Source organism: Choloepus didactylus, chromosome 19 (genome assembly GCF_015220235.1).
Source record: "Choloepus didactylus isolate mChoDid1 chromosome 19, mChoDid1.pri, whole genome shotgun sequence".
NCBI lineage: Eukaryota > Metazoa > Chordata > Mammalia > Pilosa > Megalonychidae > Choloepus > Choloepus didactylus.
In genome coordinates this window covers 32,600,230-32,625,809 of record NC_051325.1, presented here as the reverse complement: position 1 = coordinate 32,625,809, position 25,580 = coordinate 32,600,230, and the positions used below count along the sequence as shown (strand labels likewise).

The 25,580-nt window shown below is 40.9% G+C and overlaps 1 protein-coding gene across 2 annotated transcripts in view; it reads right to left on the bottom strand.

Annotated features, from left to right (window-relative positions):
• The window catches only part of ZNF343 (zinc finger protein 343), a 76,912-nt gene extending 51,976 nt beyond the window's left edge, over positions 1–24,936 (bottom strand). The window contains exon 1 of one of the 2 annotated variants that reach the window (XM_037812012.1): positions 24,349–24,936. The gene's annotated coding sequence lies outside the window, so the exon portion shown is untranslated. The remainder of the gene's footprint in view (positions 1–24,348) is intronic. The other variant, XM_037812011.1, reaches the window with a different exon arrangement.
• Between the last annotated feature and the right edge of the window lie 644 nt (positions 24,937–25,580).

Genomic DNA, 25,580 nt, shown 5'->3' with positions numbered 1-25,580 from the left:
GCTGTGCTACTTCACAAGTGCGCGCCATCCCTCAAGGGAAGTTCTGGGCCACCGGGCCGTGTAGGGGCATTCCCAGCCTGCCGTAAGGATGGCTATATGGGGCATGTTAATTTCCCCCTTTTCACACAGGTTCATCTTCCCAGCTCCGGGACAATTAGCTGTGGATGTGCAAAAAGCTACTATCCATGCCCGATATTGTGGCATGTGTGTGTGATGCTGGAAATACTTCCTGTCATACTGGGGTGTTTTTTTGGCGCAGCTCTGGGCTGTGGCGCCGGCTCTGAGCAGGAGCGTTCCCAGCCTGCCGGGAAGATGGCTGCAAGGGGCGTAGTTATTTTCCTCTTTTGGCTCACTCTGCCTTCCTCACTCTGAGACAATTAGCAGCGGGTGCGCAAAAGGCTATCTTCCACGCCAAATATTGAGGTGTACCCATGGCCTATTCCCGCCGCACTTCACTGTGCGGTTCTCACTGCCGGATCTGCAGCTGCTTTTGGTTTTTTTAAAAAAGAACTAGTCCACCTCCAAATGCCAACCCATGGTTTCCCCACACCGTGGTGTGGCTGCCAGATATTCAGCAGGTTTACTCACTCGTTTCAGAACGCAGACTCCCAGTTTCACCAAATGCACAGTCCCTGTGGATTTAGCAGACCTTGTCCAGCTGGTGCATCAGTGGAACTGGTGTTCTGGGTCACTTTCTGGCTTTTATCTAGTATTTTTCATGGAGGTGTTTTTTTGCCCTGTCTCTCCTAGCCGCCATCTTAGGTTCTCTCTTTTAATTTAGTTACAGCTCCAGGCCTAACCATGACCTCTGCAAAAATAAGCCCCCTCTTTCCATTTGTGTGTTTGTGTGCCACATGTCCCTATCAAGGATGTGCATATGTGTCCCACAGGTCTAATCCATAGTCCTCCACGCATTTGGTCCAGAGGAGGCAGGTGGTGTCAGGAGCTATGCCACCTCCGAAAACTCCTCAGACACCCTGGGACAAGATCTCAGCCCAAATAACCACCATCCTACTGCTGCCTAGTATGCCCTTGAAGCTAGCTGGGGTTCCCCTAAGAAGCCCTCCTGAATCATCCCCCAACACCACAGGCAAAGCTTGTGACACCTTGGGTCACTTAGACACTCTTCTGTCCAACCTGAGTGTTTTACTTTAATCACTCCATAATGCAATTTTCCTATTTATATGATTGTTTTTACTAGAATGTGAGCTTCTTGTAAGAAGAAACACCACTCAGTCATTTTGCTAATCCTAGTGATTAGGATAAAATAGGCTTTTTTGGTAGATTTTATAATTTCTCCCTAATATCAGCTTCTTTATAAAAGGATTGTATTTTCCTGCACCTGACATCAGGCTTGGCTTTGTGACTTGTCTTGGACCATGAAACATGAGGGAAAGTGCTAGTGCCACCTCTAAGCATTGATTGACTCCTCCATTTCTCTTGCTCTGAGAACAGCATATTCCCAACAGGGGCTGCTGTAGAAGGCCATGATGGAAAGCCAAAGTCAACCTACAAAGAATGAGGAATAAGACTGGGTTTAAGGTGAGATGGCTGAGGGAGCCACTGAGATGTTAGGGTCATATGTTACTGCAGAACAGTTTAGCTTAATGTTGATAAATATAGACCTCTTCCTCTTGGGAACACTAGTATCTGAAGCTAACATTTACAGAACAGGTACTGTACTAAGCAGAGTTACATTAATTTTCACAACATAGCCACAAGGTAGATACTGCTGACTTCCACCTCACAGAGGAAGAAACTGAGACATGAAGAGGTCAGTTTATTTGCCCCTAAGATCACAAAGCTACTGAGTGTCAGAGCCAAGCCTACAATCCAAGATTCTCATTCCAACCCCTTTTCTTTACCAGTGCCTAAAATTAGGCCCACTGAACAAAAGACTAAATGAAAAAGAAAAACAAAAAAGGGGGTGTGACCAGATGTTCACAGAAATTTACCCTGAAGAAAACAGGAGCCTCAGAGTTAAAGTGGAGAAAGGAGTCTATATCAGTCAGGATGGGCTGCGTTATTCTGCAGTAACAAACACCACCCCACCCCACCCCCAAATCTCAGTAATGAAGGTTTATTCCTCCCTTGGGTGTTGTGCTCATCATGTGTCAACTGTAATTGTGCTCCACAACATCTTCACTCCAGAATAGAGGCTAATAGCACAGCCTCTGTTTGGAACATGACCAGTGGAAGTGACAGAGGGGAATAAAAAATGGAGAAGCATATGGAGGCTCTTAAAAATTCTACCCAAAGTAACACTTCTGTCCATATCACACTGGTAAATCAAATCACATGGTCACTCATGAGTTCAATAGGGCAGAGATGTACACGTATAAGGACAGGCCACAGGGGGGTGCCAGGATGTTGATGAACAATAAAACATGCTACCACAAGATTCCAAGTCTAGGAACCCATTCTCACCCAGCCAAGGTCCCCACTATTGATTGGGATTTCAATGTGCCAGGATTTGTGGCTGTGCCTAGAACACAAAAATAAAGGACTTGGTCCCTATACTTGCCCTCCCATTAGGGAACAGACAGGAAAAACCTAACTCAGCACAGAAAGAGTAGGATGCTATCAGAGAAGACTGAAAAAAAAAAATGAAAAGAAAGCTGCTATTTAGAGGATAAGATTAAATCTACCCATCTTTTCAGGCAAGAAGAAACATTCCAGGCAAAGGCGATAGTCTGATCAAGCAGAGGCAAGAGGAAAGGAGAGGAGAGGAGAGAAAGGGAGGGGAGGGGAAGAGAAGGGTGGGGAGAGATGTTTACAAAACATCCATGGTTAAGTGAAAAGAATTTATGAGCTAACTAGAGGAGGCACTCAATAGCCAAAGATGGGATGATTTTAGCTTCGATAAGAAAAACATTTGTGACAGATTGGAATCCATCAATGTGCTTATATCTATGAGTTCATAATAATATTTTAAAAGAAAAGTCATCTTCTAATGACAAGGAACCAATTCACTGTCTTGAAAACAATATAAGGTTTAAAAAAAAAAAAAAGATTCAAGCAGTTAATCTCCTTCCTATATAAACTGTACCACTGGGTAAGCAAATAGTAGAAGAGCAGAAGTGTCTGGAATAATATAATTCCAGCTAATATATGAAAATGACAGAATTAGCTTATCACCATTTTGTATTCCCAGATTAATTAATCTAGGCATTAAATCAAGAACTGATAACATAAAAAAAGGGCAAGAACCAGACATTATATGCATCCTGAATATAATATATCACTTACAGTCTTTTTACACTTACACTTGAACCTAAGTCTGATAAAGCTCTACACCCAACTGCCAGTTTAGGGAAAAGTCAACGGTATATAGTTATGTGCACTAAGAGTATATAATCAGCAAAATACAGCCTGAGGGAGGCTCTACATGTAGAGCCTCAGGTTCGTCAACAGATTAACTGTTAAGAAAAGGGAAAAAAAAAAATGTAAGAGGAACCTGTAGAATAAAAATGTCTTAAAATATATTAAGGTTGAAAAAAAAAGGAAGCTAGACTACGCTATATGTTTAGAATGTGTATTTGGGTGGCTGAACCTTAAAGAAACTGAAGGAAAAGGTTACTTTTAGAAGGGAGTGGGGGAAAGCTGTGATTGGGATAGTGCAAATGGAGGGGCATTTGGTGGGGGACAAGCAAAGTTCTATTTCTTGACTTGGGTGTTCACATTATACTAATGTATATACACTGTACATCTCATTTGTGTGGTTTTATGTATCTGTGCTTTATTTTATAGTAAAAAGGAAAAAAATATAAAATCACAGAAAATAAAAAGATGGTGTTAATACAGCAATAGACAGGTGAATAGAACAGAATACAAAGTTCAGCAAGACCTCCCCCCTACGTGGGATCAGACACCCAGGGAAGTGAATCTCCCTGGCAACGTGGAATATGACTCCCGGGGAGGAATGTAGACCCGGCATCGTGGGATGGAGAACATCTTCTTGACCAAAAGGGGGATGTGAAAGGAAATGAAATAAGCTTCAGTGGCAGAGAGATTCCAAAACGAGCCGAGAGATCACTCTGGTGGGCACTCTTACGCACACTTTAGACAACCTTTTTTAGGTTCTAAAGAATTGGGGTAGCTGGTGGTGGATACCTGAAACTATTAAACTACAACCCAGAACCCATGAATCTCGAAGACAGTTGTATAAAAATGTAGCTTATGAGGGGTGACAGTGGGATTGGGAATGCCATAAGGACCAAACTCCACTTTGTCTAGTTTATGGATCGATGTGTAGAAAAGTAGGGGAAGCAAACAAACAGACAAAGGTACCTAGTGTTCTTTTTTACTTCAATTGCTCTTTTTCACTCTAATTATTATTCTTGTTATTTTTGTGTGTGTGCTAATGAAGGTGTCAGGGATTGATTTAGGTGATGAATGTACAACTATGTAATGGTACTGTAAACAATCGAAAGTACAATTTGTTTTGTATGACTGCGTGGTATGTGAATATATCTCAATAAAATGATGATTAAAAAAAAAAAAAAAAAAAAAAAAAAAAGCACACCTACCCCACAGGGTTGTTCTGAGGACTAAATGAAAAAAAAAAAAAAAAAAAAAAAAAAAAGTTCAGCAAGAGACCCATGTATATTTAGGATTTTGGTATATGGTAAATAGAGGATTTCAAACAGTGTGTAAAGGATGGTCTCGTCATAAAGGACTGAGACAAGCTGCTATCCAATTGGAAGTTAGAATCTTAGCTCACACCTTACCCAGAAACAAATTCCAAGTGGAATAAGAGCTAAACATTAGAAACAAAAACATAAACATTTAGAAACTGTTGGGGATTGAGTCATGTTCCCCACAAAAGGCATGTTCAGGTCCCAACCCCTGGTCCTGTGGGTGTGAACCCATATGAAATACGACCTTTGAAGATGTTATTAGTTAAGGTGTGCCCCAAGTCAACTAGGGTGGGCCGTAATCCAATATACTGAAGTCTTTATAAGCAAAGGAAATTGGACACAGAAGGAGAAGCCATTGGGGTGCAGTAACAAGTTGGAAGTCAATGGAGCCCAGAAGAGAAAGAATACGCCACCATTGTACATTGCCATGTGACAAAAAACCCAAGGAACCCCTAACACTGCCAGCCAGCCAGAAAATACCAACCACAGAAGGAAGCAAGCCTTCTAGTCTCTAAAACCATGAGCCAATAAATTCCTGTTGTTAAACCAACCTATTGTATGGTATTTGTTTTAGCAACCAGGAAAGTAAACCAGAAACATATAGAAGAATATATAAACGGCCTTGGGGGAAGGGCAGACCTACTTAAAAACACACAAAATTCTGAAGCTATTAATGAAAAGGGGCGGACTAATTTTACTACACAAATTAAATGTTTCAGTTTAACCAAACACACCTTTAGAAAAAACAGGGATAAATTGTGTGTGTGTGTGTGTGTGTATTTCTTTTCATAAAGAAATACGGGAAAGATACACAGACAACTAATAAAACTGAGTACCTACAAGAAATGACTCTGTCTTTATGTGCATTGACATGACTGCCCTCGAATCAAAAAATCAAAGCAACAAAACTAGAATAAGTGAATTTAGCAAGGTGGCAGGACATGAGGGGTCAATATACAAACATCAATTGTATTTTTAAATATCAGTCACAAACAATTGGAGAATTAAATTAAAAATGACATTTTCAAAGCATTGGAAAACATATAGAAATCCATAGGAATAAATTTAAAGAAAGATGCACAAGACTTCTACACTGAGAACTACAAAATATTACTTAGAAAAAGTAAAGACCTAAATAAATAGACATTGCAAATTTGTGGACAGGAAAAATAGGAAAAAAATCAATATTCTTGAGATGTCAAGTCTAATAAGATGTCAAAACAGAATAACATTGCAGTTGTCAAGACAGTGTGGTATTGGTATAAGAGTAAACAAAAGAATAAATGGAGGGGAGGCGGGGCAAGATGGCAGACTGGTGAGCTGTATGTTTTAGTTACTCCTCCAGGAAAGTAGGTAGAAAGCCAGGAACTGCATGGACTGGACACCACAGAGCAATCTGACTTTGGGCATACTTCATACAACACTCATGAAAACGTGGAACTGCTGAGATCAGCGAAATCTGTAAGTTTTTGCAGACAGGGGACCCGCGCCCCTCCCTGCCAGGCTCAGTCCCGTGGGAGGAGGGGCTGTCAGCTCCGGGAAGGAGAAGGGAGAACTGCAGTGGCAGCCCTTATCGGAAACTCATTCTGCTGATCCAAACTCCAACCATAGATAGACGGAGACCAGACACCAGAGAATCTGAGAGCAGCCAGCCCAGCAGAGAGGAGGCAGGCATAGAAAAAAAACAACACAAAAAACTCCAAAATAAAAGCGGAGGATTTTTGGAGTACTGGTGAACATAGAAAGGGGAAGGGCAGAGCTCAGGCCCGAGCTCAGGCCCTGAGGCGCATATGCAAATCCCAAAGAAAAGCTGATCTCTCTGCCCTGTGGACCTTTCCTTAATGGCCCTGGTTGCTTTGTCTCTTAGCATTTCAATAACCCATTAGATCTCTGAGGAGGACCCATTTTTTTTTTTTAATCCTTTTTTCTTTTTCTAAAACAATTACTCTAAGAAGCCCAATACAGAAAGCTTCAAAGACTTTCAGTTTGGGCACGTCAAGTCAAGAGCAGAACTAAGAGAGCTCTGAGACAAAAGGCAATAATCCAGTGGCTGACAGAATTCAATAAACACCACAACTTCCCAAGAAAAGGGGGGTGTCCGCTCACAGCCACCATCCTGGTGGACAGGTAACACTCCTGCCCATTGCCAGCCCCATAGCCCAGAGCTGCCCCAGACAACCCAGTGTGACGGAAGTGCTTCAAATAACAGGCACACACCACAAAACTGGGCGTGGACATTAGCCTTCCCTGCAACCTCAGCTGATTGTCCCAGAGTTGGGAAGGTGGAGCAGTGTGAATTAACAAAGCCCCATTCAGCCATCATTTGAGCAGACTGGGAGCCTCCCTACACAGCCCAGCAGCCCAGAACTGCCCTGGGGGGACGGCACTCACCTGTGACATAGCACAGTCATCCCTCAACAGAGGACCCGGGGTGCACAGCCTGGAAGAGGGGACCACTTGCAAGTCTCAGGAGCCATACGCCAATACCAAGGACTTGTGGGTCAGTGGCAGAGACAAACTGTGGCAGGACTGAACTGAAGGATTAGACTATTGCAGCAGCTTTAAAACTCTAGGATCACCAGGGAGATTTGATTGTTAGGGCCAGCCCTCCTACCCGACTGCCCAGAAACACGCCCCACATACAGGGCAGACAACACCAACTACACACGCAAGCTTGGTACACCAATTTGGCCCCACAAGACTCACTCCCCCACTCACCAAAAAGGCTAAGCAGGGGAGAACTGGCTTGTGGAGGACAGGTGGCTCGTGGACGCCACCTACTGGTTACTTAGAGAAAGTGTACTCCACGAAGCTGTAGATCTGATAAATTAGAGATAAAGACTTCAATAGGTCTACAAACCCTAAAAGAACCCTATCAAGTTCACCAAATGCCACGAGGCCAAAAACAACAGAAAATTATAAAGCATATGAAAAAACCAGACGATATGGATAACCCAAGCCCAAGCACCCAAATCAAAAGGTCAGAAGAGACACAGAACCTAGAGCAGCTACTCAAAGAACTAAAGATGAACAATGAGACCATAGTACGGGAGACAAAGGAAATCAAGAAGACCCTAGAAGAGCATAAAGAAGACATTGCAAGACTAAATAAAAAAATGGATGATCTTATGGAAATTAAAGAAACTGTTGACCAAATTAAAAAGATTCTGGACACTCATAGTACAAGACTAGAGGAAGTTGAACAACGAATCAGTGACCTGGAAGATGACAGAATGGAAAATGAAAGCATAAAAGAAAGAATGGGGAAAAAAATTGAAAAAATCGAAATGGACCTCAGGGATATGATAGATAATATGAAACGTCCAAATATAAGACTCATTGGTGTCCCAGAAGGGGAAGAAAAGGGTAAAGGTCTAGGAAGAGTATTCAAAGAAATTGTTGGGGAAAACTTCCCAAATCTTCTAAACAACATAAATACACAAATCATAAATGCTCAGCGAACTCCAAATAGAATAAATCCAAATAAACCCACTCCGAGACATATACTGATCACACTGTCAAACACAGAAGAGAAGGAGCAAGTTCTGAAAGCAGCAAGAGAAAAGCAATTCACCACATACAAAGGAAACAGCATAAGACTAAGTAGTGACTACTCAGCAGCCACCATGGAGGCGAGAAGGCAGTGGCATGATACATTTAAAATTCTGAGTGAGAAAAATTTCCAGCCAAGAATACTTTATCCAGCAAAGCTCTCCTTCAAATTTGAGGGAGAGCTTAAATTTTTCACTGACAAACAAATGCTGAGAGAATTTGCTAACAAGAGACCTGCCCTACTGGAGATACTAAAGGGAGCCCTACAGACAGAGAAACAAAGACAGGACAGAGAGACTTGGAGAAAGGTTCAGTACTAAAGAGATTCGGTATGGGTACAATAAAGGATATTAATAGAGAGAGGGGAAAAATATGGCAAACATAAACCAAAGGATAAGATAGCCGATTCAAGAAATGCCTTCACGGTTATAACGTTGAATGTAAATGGATTAAACTCCCCAATTAAAAGATATAGATTCGCAGAATGGATCAAAAAAAATGAACCATCAATATGTTGCATACAAGAGACTCATCTTAGACACAGGGACACAAAGAAACTGAAAGTGAAAGGATGGAAAAAAATATTTCATGCAAGCTACAGCCAAAAGAAAGTAGGTGTAGCAATATTAATCTCAGATAAAATAGACTTCAAATGCAGGGATGTTTTGAGAGACAAAGAAGGCCACTACATACTAATAAAAGGGGCAATTCAGCAAGAAGAAATAACAATCGTAAATGTCTATGCACCCAATCAAGGTGCCACAAAATACATGAGAGAAACACTGGCAAAACTAAAGGAAGCAACTGATGTTTCCACAATAATTGTGGGAGACTTCAACACATCACTCTCTCCTATAGATAGATCAACCAAACAGAAGACCAATAAGGAAACTGAAAACCTAAACAATCTGATAAATGAATTAGATTTAACAGACATATACAGGACATTACATCCCAAATCACCAGGATACACATACTTTTCTAGTGCTCACGGAACTTTCTCCAGAATAGATCATATGCTGGGACATAAAACAAGCCTCAATAAATTTAAAAAGATTGAAATTATTCAAAGCACATTCTCTGACCACAATGGAATACAATTAGAAGTCAATAACCATCAGAGACTTAGAAAATTCACAAATACCTGGAGGTTAAACATCACACTCCTAAACAATCAGTGGGTTAAAGAAGAAATAGCAAGAGAAATTGCTAAATATATAGAGACGAATGAAAATGAGAACACAACATACCAAAACCTATGGGATGCAGCAAAAGCAGTGCTAAGGGGGAAATTTATAGCACTAAACGCATATATTAAAAAGGAAGAAAGAGCCAAAATCAAAGAACTAATGGATCAACTGAAGAAGCTAGAAAATGAACAGCAAACCAATACTAAACCAAGTACAAGAAAAGAAATAACAAGGATTAAAGCAGAAATAAATGACATATAGAACAAAAAAACAATAGAGAGGATAAATATCACCAAAAGTTGGTTCTTTGAGAAGAGCAACAAGATTGACAAGCCCCTAGCTAGACTGACAAAATCAAAAAAAGAGAAGACCCATATAAACAAAATAATAAATGAAAAAGGTGACATAACTGCAGACCCTGAAGAAATTAAAAAAATTATAAGAGGATATTATGAACAACTGTATGGCAACAAACTGAATAATGTAGAAGAAATGGACAATTTCCTGGAAACATATGAACAACCTAGACTGACCAGAGAAGAAACAGAAGACCTCAACCAACCCATCACAAGCAAAGAGATCCAATCAGTCATCAAAAATCTTCCCACAAATAAATGCCCAGGGCCAGATGGCTTCACAGGGGAATTCTACCAAACTTTCCAGAAAGAACTGACACCAATCTTACTCAAACTCTTTCAAAACATTGAAGAAAATGGAACACTACCTAACTCATTTTATGAAGCTAACATCAATCTAATACCAAAACCAGGCAAAGATGCTACAAAAAAGGAAAACTACCGGCCAATCTCCCTAATGAATATAGATGCAAAAATCCTCAACAAAATACTTGCAAATCGAATCCAAAGACACATTAAAAAAATCATACACCATGACCAAGTGGGGTTCATTCCAGGCATGCAAGGATGGTTCAACATAAGAAAAACAATCAATGTATTACAACACATTAAAACTCGAAAGGGAAAAATCAATTGATCATCTCAATAGATGCTGAAAAAGCATTTCACAAAATCCAACATCCCTTTTTGATAAAAACACTTCAAAAGGTAGGAATTGAAGGAAACTTCCTCAACATGATAAAGAGCATATACGAAAAACCCACAGCCAGCATAGTACTCAATGGTGAGAGACTGAAAGCCTTCCCTCTAAGATCAGGAACAAGACAAGGATGCCCGCTGTCACCACTGTTATTCAACATTGTGCTGGAAGTGCTAGCCAGGGCAATCCGGCAAGACAAAGAAATAAAAGGCATCCAAATTGGAAAAGAAGAAGTAAAACTGTCATTGTTTGCAGATGATATGATCTTATATCTAGAAAACCCTGAGAAATCAACGATACACCTACTAGAGCTAATAAACAAATTTAGCAAAGTAGCCTGATACAAGATTAATGCACATAAGTCAGTAATGTTTCTATATGCTAGAAATGAACAAACTGAAGAGACACTCAAGAAAAAGATACCATTTTCAATAGCAACTAAAAAAATCAAGTACCTAGGAATAAACTTAACCAAAGATGTAAAAGACCTATACAAAGAAAACTACATAACTCTACTAAAAGAAATAGAAGGGGACCTTAAAAGATGGAAAAATATTCCATGTTCATGGATAGGAAGACTAAATGTCATTAAGATGTCAATTCTACCCAAACTCATCTACAGATTCAATGCAATCCCAATCAAAATTCCAACAACCTACTTTGCAGACTTGGAAAAGCTAGTTATCAAATTTATTTGGAAAGGGAAGATGCCTCGAATTGCTAAAGACACTCTAAAAAAGAAAAACAAAGTGGGAGGACTTACACTCCCTGACTTTGAAGCTTATTATAAAGCCACAGTTGCCAAAACAGCATCGTACTGGCACAAAGATAGACATATAGATCAATGGAATCGAATTGAGAATTCAGAGATAGACCCTCAGATCTATGGCCGACTGATCTTTGATAAGGCCCCCAAAGTCACTGAACTGAGTCATAATGGTCTTTTCAACAAATGGGGCTGGGAGAGTTGGATATCCATATCCAAAAGAATGAAAGAGGACCCCTACCTCACCCCCTACACAAAAATTAACTCAAAATGGACCAAAGATCTCAATATAAAAGAAAGTACCATAAAACTCCTAGAAGATAATGTAGGAAAGCATCTTCAAGACCTTGTATTAGGCGGCCACTTCCTAGACTACAGAGTATTCTTCCTAGAATACAGGGGTATTCGCACAAGCAACAAAAGAGATAATAGATAAATGGGAACTCCTCAAGCTTAGAAGTTTCTGCACCTCAAAGGAATTTCTCAAAAAGGTAAAGAGGCAGCCAACTCAATGGGAAAAAATTTTTGGAAACCATGTATCTGACAAAAGACTGATATCTTGCATATATAAAGAAATCCTACAACTCAATGACAATAGTGCAGTCGGCCCAATTATAAAATAGGCAAAAGATATGAAAAGACAGTTCTCTGAAGAGCAAATACAAATGGCCAAGAAACACATGAAAATATGTTCAGCTTCACTAGCTACTAGAGAGATGCAAATTAAGACCACAATGAGATACCATCTAACACCGGTTAGAATGGCTGCCATTAAACAAACAGGAAACTACAAATGCTGGAGGGGATGTGGAGAAATTGGAACTCTTATTCATTGTTGGTGGGACTGTATAATGGTTCAGCCACTCTGGAAGTCAGTCTGGCAGTTCCTTAGAAAACTAGATATAGAGCTACCATTCGATCCAGCGATTGCACTTCTCGGTATATACCCGGAAGGTCGGAAAGCGGTGACACGAACAGATATCTGCACACCAATGTTCATAGCAGCATTATTCACAATTGCCAAGAGATGGAAACAACCCAAATGTCCTTCAACAGATGAGTGGATAAATAAAATGTGGTATATACACACGATGGAATACTACGCGGCAGTAAGAAGGAACGATCTCGTGAAACATATGACAACATGGATGAACCTTGAAGACATAATGCTGAGCGAAATAAGCCAGGCACAAAAAGAGAAATATTATATGCTACCACTAATGTGAACTTTGAAAAATGTAAAACAAATGGTTTATAATGTAGAATGTAGGGGAACTAGCAATAGAGAGCAATTAAGGAAGGGGGAACAATAATCCAAGAAGAACAGATAAGCTATTTAACGTTCTGGGGATGCCCAGGAATGACTATGGTCTGTTAATTTCTGATGGATATAGTAGGAGCAAGTTCACAGAAATGTTGCTATATTAGGTAACTTTCTTGGGGTAAAGTAGGAACATGTTGGAAGTTAAGCAGTTATCTTAGGTTAGTTGTCTTTTTCTTACTCCCTTGTTATGGTCTCTTTGAAATGTTCTTTTATTGTATGTTTGTTTTCTTTTTAACTTTTTTTTCATACAGTTGATTTAAAAAAGAAGGGAAAGTTAAAAAAAAAAAAAAAGAAAAACAAAAACAAGGAAAAAAAAAGATGTAGTGCCCCCTTGAGGAGCCTGTGGAGAATGCAGGGGTATTCGCCTACCCCACCTCCATGGTTGCTAACATGACCACAGACATAGGGGACTGGTGGTTTGATGGGTTGAGCCCTCTACCACAGGTTTTACCCTTGGGAAGACGGTTGCTGCAAAGGAAAGGCTAGGCCTCCCTATGGTTGTGCCTGAGAGCCTCCTCCCGAATGCCTCTTTGTTGCTCAGATGTGGCCCTGTCTCTCTAGCTAAGCCAACTTGAAAGGTGAAATCACTGCCCTCCCCACTACGTGGGATCAGACACCCAGGGGAGTGAATCTCCCTGGCAACGTGGAATATGACTCCCGGGGAGGAATGTAGACCCGGCATCGTGGGACGGAGAACATCTTCTTGACCAAAAGGGGGATGTGAAAGGAAATGAAATAAGCTTCAGTGGCAGAGAGATTCCAAAAGGAGCCGAGAGGTCACTCTGGTGGGCACTCTTACGCACACTTTAGACAACCCTTTTTAGGTTCTAAAGAATTGGGGTAGCTGGTGGTGGATACCTGAAACTATCAAACTATAACCCAGAACCCATGAATCTCGAAGACAGTTGTATAAAAATGTAGCTTATGAGGGGTGACAATGGGATTGGGAAAGCCATAAGGACCACACTCCACTTTGTCTAGTTTATGGATGGATGAGTAGAAAAATAGGGGAAGGAAACAGACAGACAAAGGTACCCAGTGTTCTTTTTTACTTCAATTGCTCTTTTTCACTCTAATTATTATTCTTGTTATTTTTGTGTGTGTGCTAATGAAGGTGTCAGGGATTGATTTGGGTGATGAATGTACCACTATGTAATGGTACTGTAAACAATCGAAAGTACGATTTGTTTTGTATGACTGCGTGGTATATGAATATATCTCAATAAAATGAAGATTAAAAAAAAAAAAAAAAGAATAAATGGAAAAGAAGACTGTCCAGAAACAGGCCCACACATATATGGTCAATCGGTCTTCAACAAAAGCACCAAGGCAATCCAGTGGTAAATGAGAGTCATTTTAACAAATGGTGCTGTGTGCCAGTTTAGATGTACTATGTCCCCCAAAATGCCATGTTCTTTAATGCAATCTTGTGAGGGCAGACTTATTAGTATTGATTAGGTTGGAAGCTTTTGATTGAGTGTTTCCATGGAGATGTGAACCACCTAACTGTGAATGACATCTTTGATTAGGGAGTGACCTCATGATTGAGTGTTTCCATGGAAATGTGGCCCCACCCATTCAGGGTGGGTCTTGATGAGTTTACTTGAGCCTCATAAGAGCTCAGACAGAAGGAGTTCAGTGCCACAGCCAAGAGAGACATTTTAGAGATGGCCACTGAAGGTAGACTTTTGCTGGTCCAGAGTTTACCTGGGAGAAACTAAGAGAACCCCCCCCCCGCCAGACACCCAGAGGGAAACATCCTGGGAGAAAGCCATTTTGAAACCAGAAACCCGGAGCAGATGCCAGCCACATGCCTGTGCATTCCCAGCTGACAGAGGTTTTCCAGACCATGCCATCAGTGTTCTTTAGTGAAGGTACCCTATTGTTGATGCCTTGGTTTGGACACTTTTATGGCCTTAAGCTGTAACTTTGTAACCAAATAAACCCACTTTATAAAAGCCAATCCATTTCTGGTATTTTGCATTCCGGCAGCATTAGCAAACCGGAACATGCTGCAACAAGCATTATCCATAACCTCAGCCTCTACCTCAAACCATACACAAAAATTAATTTGAGATAGATCATATATCTAAGTGTAAAGGCTAACATTTTAAAGCTTTTAGGAAAAATCAGGATAATCATGACTTTGGGTAGGCAAAGAATTCTTTAACAGAATACAAGTTTCAATAATTATGAAAGAAGAAATTAAAAAATTAGATTTCATTTTTGCTCTCTGAAAGATACTATAAAGAACATGAAAAGTCAAGGCACAGACTGGGAGAATATATTTGCAAGACATATATTTAACAAAGGACAAATATATATAAAGAGATAATCCAGTCAAAATGGGCAAAAGATCTGAATAGATACTTCAGAAGAGAAGATATATAAATAGCCAAAAAGCACATGAAAATATGGTCAAGATTGCTGATCACTAGGGAAAGGCAAGTTAAAACCACAGTGAGATACTGTTACACATTAGAATGACTTAAAACAAAAAGTCTGACATCAAATGGTGGCAAAAATGATGTGCATCAGGAACTGAGAGTTAAAATGGTACTACCTCTTGGAGAAAACTGGCAGTTTCTTACAAAGTTAAATATACACTTACCGTATGACCCAACAATCCCACTTCTAGCTATTGACTCCCCCCCACCTCCAAAAAACAAGTGTGTGCAAAAAGACTCAGGCAAGAATGCTCAGAGCCACCCAAACCTGGAAACAATCCAAACATCCATTGGCAGGAGAAAGAATAAACAATTTGGGATAATATTCATACAATGAAAAGCTACAGAATACTAAAAGAGATTCATAGATCAATCTCAAAAACATGTTCCAAAGAAGCCCAATGCAAAAGAATATACACTGTAAGATTAGATTTATATAAAATTCAAGAATAAGCAAAAGTAAGCTGTGGTGATAGAAATCAGAATAGTGGTTTCTTCAGGAGTTGGGGGAGGAATTGCTGGAAAGAGGTACAAGAAAACTTTTTAGGATGATGGAAAAGTTCTACATGTTGACTGAGATGGCAGTTACATGGGTATATGTATCTGTCAAAATTCACTGAAATATATACTTAAGATCTGTGTGAAATTATGCCTCAGTTTTTTTAAAAAGGTAAAATAGAAAGTCCTTTTCAGAAATACATAATAAAGTATTTATAGATGAAATAACAAGATGTCTAGAATTAGATTTAAAATAATTCTGCAAAAAAGAGTTGGGGGAGGGGTGTACAAAACAACCCTGAACATGAGTTGGTTATTCTTGATGCTGGATAACAGGTTCAATAGTGCACTTTTGAAAATTTCCATTATGCAAAGTTAACCACAAAAAAGGATATTAATCATGTAATTCTGTCCTTATATGTTTTTAACTTCAAATGGAAGCTGCCTGGCAACAATTAAATGCTCTGCAGAAGTGTTGAAAAAATCAGCACTGCAACTCTCGTCCCTCAGATGTGCCAAAAAGAGGAATTATACAGGAGCATAAGTCTGTTTCGAATAAGTCAGTTATGATGGACACTAGAGCACTACATTTTTATCCTTATTTGTGTTGGAGCTTAGGAATGGCTTCAGAAAGCTAGAGAATGCTGCATCCCCCCAAAAACAAAATTCAGTTAAGCAACAATTGTTTTTTTTTAACAATTGCTTTTTTATATTAATCATTTTGTTTAATATTATTTCTAGGAATCCTAGAAACAAACACTCCCCACATCCTTTGGTGCCTTACCTATGCTTCCCAGAGTTAGCGCTACATGCTTGGCTGAGCTATTCATTCATTCAATCAATACTTTATTGGGTGCCTACTGTGTGCGTGCCTATTGTCTGACACTGGGGATACTGCAGCAAACTCAGCAGAGAAAAACATCAGCCCTCATGTAGCTGGCATTTTAGTGTGGAAAAATTGAAAAAAATAAAATAACACAAATAAAAGACAATATAGCAGACAGTGATAGATACTGAGGGGAATGGAAAGATCCAGTGAGAAGAGTGGGAGGAATAAAAATGCGTTTCAAAGAGGAAGAAGGAATCGACAGTGGCAACTGCTGTCAAAAAGATGCATAAGATGAGGACTGAAATTGACCATTTGTGCCAGTTCGAAACTGTTATGGACCCCAGAAAAGCCATCATCTTTTAATTCAATCTTCTTGGGTGGAAACTTTTGATTGAGTGTTTTCATGGAAATGTGATCCTGCCCATTCCAGGTGGGTCTTATTTAGATCACTGGAGTCCTTTAAGAGAGCTCACAGAAACAAGTAGCTCAGAGAAGCTGAGAGAGACATTCTGGAGAGAAGCTAAGATATGTAATCCAGAGTTTACCCCTGGGAGAAGCTAAGAGCCCACACAGATGCTTGGAGACATTTGGAGATGCAAACAGAAAGACGTTTGGAGATGCTAAGCTAAGAGATGAAACCTAGAGTTTGCCCTGGAGAAGCTAAGAGAGGACTCCTAGATGCCTGGAGAGAAATGCCCCAGGAGAACCAAGCAGAGAGCTGAGAGAAGCTAAGAGAGACAGAAGTCCAGAGACATTTTGGAAAAAGTCATTTTGAAATGCAACCTGGGAGCAAAGGACCAGCAGACACTGGCCATGTGCCTTCCCAGTTGACAGAGGTGTTCCAGGCACCACTGGCACTCCTTCAGTGAAGGTATCCTCTTGTTGATGCCTTAGTTTGGACACTTTTATGGCCTTAGAACTGTAAATTTGTAACCCAATAAATCCACTTTATAAAAGCCAATCCATTTCTGGTATTTTGCATAAGGCAGCATTAGCAAACCGGAACACCATTTGGATTTAACACTCTGGGGGTCACTGGTGATCTTGATAAAAACAGATTCTGGAGGGTGGGCTACAAAAGTCTGATCAGAGTGGATCTAAAAGAGAACAGGAGGGCAGAAATTGGAGGCAAGTGGAGACAACTCTTTCAAGGTGTTTTGCTACAAAGGAGAGGAGAGAAATAGCGTAATAGCTGAAGGGAAATCATTCTTAAAAGCAGTTCAGAAACTTTCGGGGGTTTCCTAATGGCCACAGAATGAAGTCCACACTCATTAACTTGGAAGTTGGGGCTTTCCCTAATAATGCCCTAACCCTCTGTCTGAATATGAACTCTTCTGACTCCCCCATATGGATCCTCCAGCGAGAACGCAGGACACCTCATGTCCTCACAGTCAGCCACTTAGTCCAGCCAGGTGTCAGGCACTGGGACAGAGACCCAGGATGAGCAAGAAGAGGTACCTGACTCTCAAAGAGCTACCAATAGGACAGGTAGAGTATGAATGTACAAAGTACTCTGGTGCTAAAGAAGAGGCTGAGGATAACTTCACCTAAGGAAATCCAGGCACGCCAAGTGTCTTAGTTTCCTTGCTGCTAAAACAAATATCAAATAACAGGTTGGCTTAACCAATGGGGATTTATTGGTTCACTCATATAACAGGTTGGCTTAACCAATGGGGATTTATTGGTTCACAGTTTTGAGGCTGGAAGACGTCCATAATTGAGGCATCAGCAAGGAGATGCTTTCTCCCCAAAACCTGTGGTGTTCTGGGGCTGCCTTGGTCCTTGTTTTTCTGCATTACATGGCAATGCACACAGCAACATCTTCTTTCTCCTCTGGGTTCCTTTGATTTCCAGGTTCTTTCCATGGCTTTCTTTCATTATAAGCCACAACGAAAAAGCAGGCTGTACCTCGCACACTTAGCTTGGAAATCTCCTCAGCTAAATATCCAAGTTCATCAATTTCAAGTTCTGCCTTCCATCCAATACTAGAACTCAATATGGCCAAGTTCTCTGCCACTTTATAACAAGGATCACCTTTCTTCCAATTTCCAGTGACGCATTCATCATTTCCTTCTAAAGCCTTGCCAAAAGTATCTTCAATGTCCATATTTCTATCAACATTCTGTTCATCATGAATTAGGTATTCTCTAAGACAACACAAATTTTCTCTCACTCAAAAATGAGTGCTCATTTTTGAGCCCTCACAATTCTTCCAGCCTCTACCCACTACCCAATTCCAAAGCCATCCCATAGTATGATATTTGTTTTAGCAGCTGGGAAACTACGAGTCTTTGCAATGGGGTAAATTTATGAACTAAATCAACAGGAGTTCAACTGTCAAGCAACAAAGCACAGAGGAATAAAACAGCTCAAAACAGAATCTATTCCCACTTGGCTGTAAACAGGGTTCAAAGGGAGGAAATAGGGGTAAGACTGAAAAAAATGTGTTGAGGTACTATTCGGAATCAATATTAATATTGATAGCTAATATTGAGCACATACTATGTGCCAGGCACTGCAATTGCCTTATGAGAATTATCACATTTCTTCCTCACAACTCCATGAGATCGGGTACTATCATTTTCCCCAGTTTACAGATGAGGAAAGGAAGGCAGAGACAAAATAATGTGCCCACAGTAATATAGCTAATATGTGGTGAAGCCAAACTTTGATCTCAGGCAGTCTGTCTCCAGAGCCCAGAGGGTTTAGGCAGAATCAGAGACAGGCAATAAGATATGGCCTTTTTTTTAGCAGGCGAATGCCATGATCATTTCTTTTTTCTTTTTTACCTCAGAGGAACAACTCAGAGGGGTAAATAGAATGTAAAAAAGAGAGAAAATCTGGGTAGCACAGGGTGAGATGGGGGGGGTATGTCAAAGTAGAATTGAGGACTCAATATTAATCAGATAGATGGCAAATTCAGAAAGAACAAGGAGGTAAGATGGCAAGATGGAGTCAGTATTCCAGTTTGTGACCAAGAGTGAAAGTTCACCAGCAATAGGTAAAGAGAAAATGAAGGGAGAGGGAGAATTTGCCTTGCTGAAATCCAGATCCTTCTCCCTCTCATGCGTCTTACCTGAATGATTAGGGTTTGCACTTTAACATGGTTATCTTCAGGGCAAATGGGAAATGTTTTAAACAAACTGGGTATTAAAAAGACATCAAGGGATATGCTGAGCCCTCTGTCTTGGGGCTTGCCCCTATGAAGCTTCTTACTGCAAAGGAGAGGCTAAACCTGCATATAATTGTGCCTAAGAGACTCCCCCTGAGTGCCTCTGTTGCTCAGATATGGCCCTCTCTTCCTCTAAGCCATCTTGGCAGGTGATCTCACTGCCTTCCCCCAACCCTCCCGGACATGGGACCTGACTCCCAGGGGTGTAAATCTCCCTGGCAATGCAGGATATGACTCCCAGGGATGAATCTGGAGCCGGCATCATGGGATTGAGAACATCTTCTTGACCAAAAGGGGGATGCGAAATGAAACGAAATAAAGCTTCAGTGGCTGAGAGATTCCAAATGGAGTCAAGAGGTCACTCTGGTGGACATTCTTACTCACAATATAATTAATACTTTTTACATTTTAATGTATGGGAATAGCTAGAAGGAAATACCTGAAACTACCCAACTCCAACCCAGTAGCCTTCACTCTTGAAGAGGATTGTACAACAATGTAGCTTACAGGGGGTGACAGTGTGATTGTGAAAACCTTGTGGATCACACTCCCTTTATCCAGTGTATGGATGGATGAGTAGAAAAATGGGGACAAAAACTAAATGAAAAATAGGGTGGGATGGGGGAAATGATTTGGGTGTTCTTTTTTACTTTTATTTTTTATTCTTATTCTAATTCTTTCTGGTGTAAGGAAAATGTTCAAAAATAGATTGGGGTGATGAATGCACAACTATATGATGGTACTGTGAACAGCTGATTGTACACCATGGATGACTGTATGATATGTGAATATATCTCAATAAAACTGAATTAAAAAAAGACATTAAGGGAGGACTCGGGCAAGATGGCGGCATAGAGAGGAGTGGAAGCTAAGTAGTCCCCCTGGAACAACTACAAAAAAACAGAAACAACTAGTAAATAATCCAGAATAACTGCGGGGGTACAAACGAGACCATCCACTCATCATTCACCAACCTGAATTGGGAGGAATGCCCGAGAACACAGCATAAAATCTGTAAGTAAAACCTGCAGAACCAAGTCGTGGGACCCCCTCCCCCATAGCCCAAGCTGCAAAGCCTCGTGGCGCCAGAGAGAAGCTCTCTCCCAGCAAGCGAATACAGCTCAGCTGAGCTCCAACTGGGGTTTTAAGGAGCGAGTGTGAACTGCTCACTACAGGTACGCAGCCCCAAAAAACAGACAGAGGCTTTGGGTGACGACTGACCTGGGAGAGCCAGAGGGTCGCCTTGGACTGGGTCTGAAGGGGACTATCTGTTTCTTTTTTGGCTCAGTGGAGAAAGCCCCAGTCATTTTCAGTTTCCAGGGCTGTGACTCTGGGAAGGGTGGAGACAGCACAAGCAGAGAGCGAGACCATTGAAATGCTAATGACCTCCACCAGAGGGGTCTGTCTTCTCTAGGAGGAAAGGGGCGGGGCCCTTTCCATTCAGAACCAGACCCCAGAGCCTGGGGGAACACCATACCTCCTCACAGCAGTCACAGATAATAGGCTAACAGGTGTCACCTGCTGGGCAGAAAAGCACAGTGACCCGAGGCATCAAAGGGTGGAGCAATTTTCTAAGACACACCCGCAGGGAAACCAGATACTGAATATTTCTTCCCTCTGGGACCTGAGCCTGTTCTGGTCTGGGAAAACCTGATTTGGATAACCAAGGAAACCATGCCTAGACAACAGAAAATTACAACCTACACTAAGAAAAACAAAGTTATGGCCCAGTCAAACGAACAAACGTACACTTCAACTGAGATACAGGAATTTAAACAACTAATGCTAAATCAATTCAAAAAGTTTAGAAAAGATACTGCAAAAGAGATACAGGCTGTAAAGGAAGCACTGGACATGTATACGGCAGAAATCAAAAGTTCAAAAAAACAACTAGTAGAATCTATGGAAATGAAAGGCACAACACAAGAGATGAAAGACACAATGGAAACATACAACAGCAGATCTCAAGAGGCAGAAGAAAACACTCAAGAACTGGAGAACAAAACACCTGAAAGTCTACATGCAAAGGAGAAGATGGAGAAAAGAATGAAAAAATACGAGCAACGTCTCCAGGAACTCAAGGATGAAACAAAGTACAATAATGTACGTATCATTGGTGTCCCAGAAGGAGAAGAGAAGGGAAAGGGGGCAGAAGCAATAATAGAGGAAATAATTAATGAAAATTTCCCATCTCTTATGAAAGACATAAAATTACAGATCCAAGAAGCGCAGCGTACTCCAAACAGAAGAGATATGAATAGGCCTACGCCAAGACACTTAATAATCAGATTATCAAATGTCAAAGACAAAGAGAGAATCCTGAAAGCAGCAAGAGAAAAGCGATCCATTACATACAAAGGAAGCTTAATAAAACTATGTGCACATCTCTCAGCAGAAACCATGGAGGCAAGAAGGAAGTGGTGTGATATATTTAAGATACTGAAAGAGAAAAACCGCCAACCAAGAATCCTGTATCCAGCAAAGCTGTCCTTCAAATATGAGGGAGAGCTCAAAATATTTTCTGACAAACAGACAATGAGAGACTTTGTGAACAAGACACCTGCCCTACAGGAAATACTAAAGGGAGCACTACAGGGTGATAGAAGACAGGAGTGCGTGGTTTGGAACACAATTTGGGGAGATGGTAGCACAACAATGTAAGTACACTGAACAAAGGTAACTATGAATACGGTTGAGAGAGGAAGGTGGGGAGCATGTGAGACACCACAAGAAAGGAGGAAAGATAAAGACTGGGACTGTGTAACTTGGTGAAATCTAGAGTATTCAACAATTGTGATAAAATGTACAAATATGTTCTTTTACGAGGGAGAACAAGCAAATGTCAACCTTGCAAGGTGTTAAAAATGGGGAGGCATTGGGGGAGGGATGCAATCAGCATAAACTAGAGACTATAACTAATAGAATCATTGTATTATGCTTCCTTTAATGTAACAAAGGTGATATACGAAGGTGAATGCAGATAAGAGGGGGGGATAGGGGAGGCATGTTAGACACTTGACATTGGTGGTATTGTCTGATTCTTTATTCTGCTTTGATTTAAGGTTATTTTTCCTTTTGCTGCTTCCTAGCTGTCATTTTTTTTTCCTCTTTCTTTTGCCTCTCTACCTTCTTTGACTCTCCCTCCTGCCTTGTGGAAGAAATATAGATGCTCTTATATAGATAGTGGTGAAGGTGGTGAACACATAAATGTATGACCATGCAGAAAACCATCGATTATTTACTTGAGATGGAACGTATGGTGAGTGAACAAAACCATATTAAAAAAAAATGGGTTGATGACAAAACCTCGAGGGCAATATACTGAGTGAAATAAGCCAGACACATTAGGACAATTATTGCAGCGTCTCACTGAAAGGAACTAATTACAATATGTAAACTCATAGACATGAAATATAAGGTACCAAGATATAGGATGAGGCTTAAGAATGGGGAGTGGTTGCTTAGTATAGCAGAATGTTCAATTAGGATGAACTTAAAATGTTTGGAAATGAACAGGGGTGTTGGTAGAAAGATGTGAGAATAACTAACAGTGCCGAATGGTGTGTGAATGAGGTGGAAAGGGGAAGCTCAGAGTCATATATGTCACCAGAAGGAAAGTTGGAGGTCAAAAGATGGAAATGTATAAAACTGAATCCTATGGTGGGCAATGTCCATGATCAACTGTACAAATACTAGAAATCACTTCATGAACCAGAACAAATGTATGACAATACAATTAGAAGTTAATAATAGAGGGGCATATAGGGAAGAACTATATACCTATTACAAACTATATACTACAGTTAGTAGTATTTCAACATTTTCGCATAAACAGTAACAAATGTACTGTATCAATACTAGGAGTCAACAATTGAGGGGGGTTGGTTAGGGATAGGGGAGGATTAGAGTTTCCTTTTCTTTTTTTCTTTTTTCATCTTTCACTTTATTTCTTGTCTGGAGTAATGAAAAGTTTCTAAAAATTGAACAAAAATTAAGTGTGATGGATGCACAGCTGTATGAGGGTACCCAGGGGCAAGTGATTGTACGATTTGGATCTTTGGATAATTGTATGGTATCCGAACAATCTCAATAAAAATGAAAAAAAAAAAGACATTAAGGAATTACTGTCAATTTTGTTGAATATGATAATAGTATTGTGGTTATACTTTCAAAAAAAAACAGTTCTTATCTATTGGAAATACCTACTACAGTATATTTAGGTGAAATGATATCTGGGATTTGCTTCCAAATACTTTAACAGGAAAACAAAAAACGAGGGGTAAGGGGTGTTGATGAAACAATAACAGCAAAATGTTGATAACTGATGAAGATCCAAATACTAATCCCAGCCATATTATAAAAGGTAAAAGGTTCTTAACTTTTATAACACACTACGTCGTCTTCTATAATTTTTCGTCTTCCGTAATTTTAATTCCTAAGTTTCAAATTGGTTGAAGGAATAAAATTTTGCAGTAATTGTAAGGTGCAGAACAATTGCACAGAATAATTGCCCAATAAACGGTACCTAACATCAATTTTGTTTTCACAGCGCTGGCACAGGCTTGGGAATCCAACTGTCAGGATGAACTGTTGCTGGGGACCGCGAAGCACCCCCGGCAACTCAAGGGGGGCTGAGTTTAACCCATTTCCCCGCCCCAAATGAACTTGTCGAGCGCCCCTCCTCCAAAAATGGAACATCCTGAACCCGCACGGCCTGAGACACCGCAACGCCGCATCCCTAAGCACCCCTGGCCCCAATCACGGTCCCCATTCCCCCACCAGCCGCACTCTACCCCGGGCCCAGCCTTTCCCGACCCTCTTTCTCGCGCAGGGAAGGATACCTGAGGCCAAGGACCCACGTGGGCCTCACTCACCAGAGCCACTTAAGGACAGGGAGATCGGTCTATACAGCCATCCACCGCGGATCTATGCTAGAACTACAGTCCCCCGAACCCTCGCTGCCTGCGCCTCCCATTGGCCGCCACGGGTAATGGCCATTGTGGCGACAGCCTCTCCCTCCTCTTTTCTAAGATTATCCATGCAGAGAAGTTTGCAGAGAAGTTTCTGTCCCCTCCGCCTTCGGTCTCAAAAACTACACTCCCCCAGAATCCTCTGCGGCGGCTTCCACAGACGGCTTCCGGACCCGCCTCTCGGTGCCGGCGATTACGTGACGCGGTTCCGGTTGGTGTGTTGGGTTAGTTGAGGGCGTCAGCTGGAGGGAGGTTTCCCGGACCGTTTTTTTCTGCTGTCAGGGAGCCAGTTTCCTGGGTTTAGGCTTGGAAACATCGCGCTGCCCGCGAATCTCTGTGGTCATCCTTCTCTTGCTTGCTGGGAGACAGACTGGGAAGGCAAAGCAGTCTTCTGTGGGCCTTTACCTCATCCTGTGTAGTCATTTTCTCTTGTCTGAGTCGTCGCCCTGTAGCTGGAGGGAGGATGGAAGTCACAAGCTGGAGTCTCGCTCTCTGACCTTTGTTTTCTCGGACGCTGGTTCAGAATAGGGCTACGTTAGTCCCTTCTGCAATACGCCATATGGGGTTCTGCCAATCAGGCCCACTTTAGCTCGTGGGGAGGGCGTTTAAATTGTAAGGGTAAACAAAATCGGATTGTCCTTTTCAAACATCGAGACTTTTTCCTCCTTCCCTTTTCTTAGAGCATTTCCTTGAGAAACCTGTTCGTAAATCCTGCTTTGTCCATTTGATAGGTATGTAAATCTTTTTAAAGGTTAAATAAGCCTCTTACCAGCTTTACACTGTAAGAAAGTTTTTAATAAAGTCCCTGGGACAGTGCAGGGTTTTGAAATTTAAACATCGAAGATAGCCCCTATCTCAGTCACCCTGGAAAGTTTCAGCTAGACGTCTTGCTCCAAGTTGTCCACTTACTTGTCAGAGAGATAGAAGTTTTGTAGGGTTTGTTTTTTTTTTTTTTTTTTTTCCTGATTAAGGGAATTAACTAGTCCAGTTGGCTACCCCAATTACCAGGTGATTATAGGATGAACTATGAAAGAATGCTCAGCAAACGGTGTTGTCAACTTTTCTTACATGAGGAGAAATTGCTGTTAATCTTGAGAAGATTTAAGTAATGAATTGTTTCTGTTCAACTATATGAA